A 5,339-nucleotide genomic window follows, 5' to 3' on the forward strand; every position below is an offset into this window, starting at 1 on the left:
TGGCCAGGGGCTACAGTCAGGAAGCACAGCTTCACCAGAGAACCGCTTTACGTACACAATTGTTCGACTAACGCAGTGTCTAGTTAACGAAATGTTTGTCCAGCACAATATATTGTCAGTATCAACTTGCGCGAGCTACACTTAACAGCATCTGTATAAGTTTCTTGGTGAAGAGTCCACTACTCGTGTTAGTCAACAGTTATCGATGTGCTGTCTGTTACAAAGTTTTACTGTCCACTACACTGCAAATATGAGTGGCGCGATAGATTGGAAACTTTTGCAGTAGATGGTGCGCCAATATAATAATGTGGGAATTCCGTCCTATTGTCTAAAAAGTAAAGCACTGAAGGTAATGGTGGAATAAATATTTAGTGACAGAAACTGTGCATGAGTATGACTGCTGTAACATTCCTCTTGCTGGCTGCATACATTAAAGGACTGGAGAAAATAATGATAGAATGCAATAGAGGAGATAAAAGGAGATTATGTCATAACTCAAAGGCTGCATACAGTGTTGAAGGTGACGCACGTATTTGCACCGAGACAGTCCAGCACATGCTTCTTGGGCTAAATGTTAGGTACATGCGCGCGCGCTGCCCGAACGGACGCTTGAATGATGAAAGTTAACGCCTGTCTCAAAGAAGACACAAAAAGAAGCAACACGACAAATTAATCTTCGGTATACGTCAGCGTATTTAAAGAATGACGGTATTTGATGAGCACTGCTGAGCTGTTTTTTATGTGACTGGAAATCAGGACGTTAGAACCCGAGCAGTAAAAATGATAAATTACGCATGAAAAGATCGCGATGAGCTGTATTTAATGTCCGTGCAATGTCCTAGAAATGAAACGTCGTATATATAAGTGAGTGTTTTATTATGAGCTCACAGCACTGCATTAACGAAGGAAGTGGGTAATAAAAGGAATGAAGACTGCTGAGATTGCAAATGCGTGCACAGAGCATAGGGCACACGGCACTGAACAAAGAGAGAGACATGGCTCTAGGACGAACATTATAAGCCTGTTTCATTCTGCATTCTGCATTTCGGATCCCTGATTAACAAGAAATTGCTCCTGCCCGCACTCTGCCGGCGTCGAATCGAAAGCAAACTGACCCTAATAGCCCCCACGCCACGTGCCGTCTCGGATGGACAGACGAAGTCAGATTGCCGCCTCTGGATTTCATTAACCTCCAGACATGGCATTCAGGTCGACCACATAGGTCTTAGTCCAATCGAAAAAAGCGACAGAATCTTGCTCAACACACACACTCGTGCTCTTCGTCTCTGTTGCTGTGTCCTGGTCTTGTGCTGCGCTACAATTAGATGTTTTGCCGTTTTGTCGTAACGATAGATTTCGTGGTGGTGCTTTAGTATTTTTCTTAAGTACAGCAGCATTATTTTGTAGTATGTTTGTCTAGTTATTTTTCGCTACTAAAGAACTCAGTATTATAAAAAAGTTATGTTGTTAGTACAATTGTAATGCCGTAAATATTAAAAAAAGTCCTGAAGTAAGGAGAGAAATTGCTTTTGAATGTTTTTTTTTTAGCAGGAAGGTTACTTTGGTTCATGTTTTGTTTAAAACTGAGTGCTATGAAGAAAAGGGGCAAGTTAACGACGCACTTCATTGTACGTGTTACTTGCCAGAATTTGTGTTATATTTCGATACGCGCAATCATAAAACAAAATTTGTCATGCAACCGGCCGCGAATCTCTCATTTGTCGCCCAGGTCAGATGTGCTGCTTGAGCAAGTAGACGAAGTGCTATCCCTATTCTGTGAACATTTCTCTCGTTTGTATAGTTTTCCCCTTCAAAGTGTACTTTACTTTGAGCGCCCGATTAGTGCGCACAAGTAATTTGATTTCTTGTCTCCTGCAGCATTTTGTAAGAATACGCAACACCGTTAAAGCTCCGGGCCTGTCATGCAGAGTTGATGTTGTCGGTCTCAGATTTATCGAAAAAAACATCTCACCAGCGTAGGGAGCAAAATCAGCAGCTAGGGATTCGTACATTTCGCTACTCGCTCCCTCCTTTGAGGGAGCGAGTAGAGAAATGAGTGATGTCACGAACATAGTGAGCCATTGCGCCAGTAATTATTGAGAAAATTTGTGACGAGGGATTGAGCTAGTCGCTCCGTGTTCTACTCGGTGCATACGCTGTGAGCGGTCATGTGGCAGCAGCTGGGCATCTAGTTGATGGCTTGACAAACTAGGTACCTAAATCCTGGAATTGCATAAATCTGTGCTTTTACTTGAGGTGATTATTTTGTTATATATGCTGGTGGGTCTCGGCCTATAACGCAGTTTTATGAAAAAAAAAATGCTCTTTGGTTTTTCTGCGTTCAGTTTCCTTGTCTTGCTTAGAAAAAAGTGTTTTGATGGCACAGTTTTATTGCACCATAACTGTTCCACCTGTCTGCATAAAGCGGAGCAATGTAAAGCCCTCTCCTCGGCATCATAATTTCGTAACTGTCGTTCCGAGCAATATAGAATTAAGAAATATTTTCATGTTTCAAAATTGGAGCTATTTTTAAGATGACCATAATAGTTCCGCATACTTATCCTTATTTTGAAGCTACAAGCTGCGGCGTATCAGCAAGATAGGCAAGCGAATAAACATTCCATCACATATAATCTTAAATCATCGCCGCTCACTACCTTCTTTACAGTATCTAAAATAAGAGGCGTTCCAAACTTATCACCCTTTCTATTTTACTTATAATCTAAATTACTTTCGAGCTGACCTGTATGATCAAAGGCTTATCACTTTTGGTGGGGGTTCACTGCAGTAGACAATGAATTACTAGGAAGATGTAATCTGCTCCCATTTTCTGCGCCTCTTTCTTTAGTGAGAACCGCACTCCGTCTTTGCGCACCACAGCACGTTTTGTTGCTTGGGAGAATCCGCGAATTCAAGATGAGGCAGCAAGCGGAAGTGTCTTGAATTCAATTTTCTCGAGCACCCCTTACGGTCTCCTTTGGAAGCGTTAGCTTAGCGACGCGAAAGAACATTAAATAAAAAAAAAGACAGCATTACTTATTTCGCTTCTTTCGCAATTTTTCTTTCTCTTTTTTGCTGATCCCAAGAATCACAGCACTTCTCTGAGCTCTTGGAAAGAATTGAACGAATCAGAAAAACTCGGCAACGCTGTCGGAGATTATTAAGTTATCGTTGGCCGCGGGGATGTTTGGGAGGAACATGTTTTCGAGACCGCAGTGAGCGGGTGTCATGATTATTTCCCTGAGAACCTTCAAGTACAAAAATATATCGTGTTTGGAAGTGCCTAGTGAAGGAATTCAATTTTTTGGAGCCGGAGACTTACCCAGAGGACCAAGTGTTGTTGGTCTATGGGTCGTTTTAAAGGCGTTTTTGAGGAACTTTTCTTTAAGTGCTTGGATATGTATATAAAAAAAAGCAGTGCACTATTCGCCTATAGTAAAGAAGGTGCATTCGACGTAAGAAAACTTCTACATTGAACAAAATAATTATTTTGGGAGTGAAAAGAAACAAAAAACGATTTGAATATGCAGGTTCCCATTTAAGCTTTCGGATAGACAATGAGAAAGCTGATTTTTTTTTCCAGGTTGAAAGTACTGCAGGACATTGAGAACTGCCCCATGCAGGTCGCGCAAGTAAATACAGGGCACATTAATTTAAGGCTGGCAGCTTACACCCTGAAAAATTTGTGCTCTTTGGCGGCTTCCGCGCCGAAAAGAACTCTGCGCCATTACCGCCCGATTGAGGGTGCATATAAAGTAACCAAAAACCATATAGGCTCCGTTCACATAATATAAAGACATTTTAAAAGTAAAGTATGACATTCTATTATGTCAGACTCCTAATCCCTTGCACAAAAAAAAATCGTACGCATTATAGCGCCCATACTCTCAGCAAAATGTGCGTTACGAGAAACCGGAATCAATGAAAATAGGCAGCACAAGATAAGAAATGGACAAGACGTTTAATTACTATTCTAAAGCTGGGGTTGTTTTCTGCTTTAGCAGTACAAATCCCGTTGCTGGAAAAGGACCCCTCTGGATTATCGCGAAATTATGTGCGAATAAACGCTTCGATGAATAAACCACCTTACTTGGTCTGTAAATTTGTATGTGTAGTGCTTTACTACTACAAACAAGAACATACCACGTAAAGCGCGAAGCTTTATGAATAAAACTAAATAAAATAGTTTATGGGGCATTAAAACTTCTCAACTAGAATAAATTGCACAAAGCGGCCAAACCAGAAATCATGGTAATACTAGGATTATTGAGGCAACTGTGCAAATATCTGTGGTTGAATCACCTGTGTTTGTACAGGTAGACACTAGGAAAGAATTTGCCGCGTGAAACTCAATGACGATGGCTGACAAATTTGCATAGCGGTGCAAATCAGCAAGCCGAGTCTCGTCATCAGCGTTTTTTTTTACTAGACGCAGAAAGCGCATGTTTAATTGTTTTTTCTGCTGATAGAAATTTAGCTTCTCGGCGAATACAATGACCAAGCCATAGAAAGCATCGTTTTAGTACCGCCCTCAGAAGGCTTCTGAGGATGTACTGAATGCAAAATAGGTGTTTTAAAGTGGGGCACATACTTGGGTAATTATACGGTCAGTGACGTACTCGGAAGTGGCGCAAGAATATATTGTTTCTTAAATAACGGAGTTTTTGCGTAGCCCGCGCTGGCAAGCATCGCCAAGTATATAATATTAATGAATGTTGACAGGTAGAGTAAATTCGAAACGCCTGATGCCCGCTGTCTCGCACGGATGTCATTCCATACTTGTATAGAATCTCCAGCAGTATAAAAAAATAATACAAGAAGCTGAGGCCAAGCTCTTCTCTAAAATTGTCTTAACTTTGCAAGCAAGTAAATATATAGGGGTTGACTGCAGGAGCACCTGTGGTAAGCAGCATTTCATTCGGTAGTTGACTGCTACGGCCATGTTGCAGACTGCGTTGTCACATCGGCAGTCCTGCATAATAAAAACGGTACCCTTACAAAAATGCTTCTTGAGACAGTGTTGAAGTTCTCATGAGCAGACTCAACACGCCATGTTGAAATATTGTTGTGACCAGGATAGGCTAGTGTTGGTGAATTATTGAGGCCGAGTTGAAACTCATTGGAAAAGTGGCCACTGTGCTAGAGTTCAGCATTCTCAATGAAATTTCTGCTTTGCGTTCATGTGGAATTCATGTTGGAATTACGAGAGTGAATCAACACGCCATTCTGAATCTTGGCTGGGGTAAAAAAGCAAAAAAAAAAACTTTGGGAATACATTTGTATTGTGCGAGATGGACCGACTACCAATGCAATTTTTGGTGGTATATTCATATTTATTG

Source organism: Amblyomma mixtum, chromosome 1 (assembly GCF_055824585.1).
Source record: "Amblyomma mixtum isolate Tamu chromosome 1, ASM5582458v1, whole genome shotgun sequence".
Lineage (NCBI taxonomy): Eukaryota > Metazoa > Arthropoda > Arachnida > Ixodida > Ixodidae > Amblyomma > Amblyomma mixtum.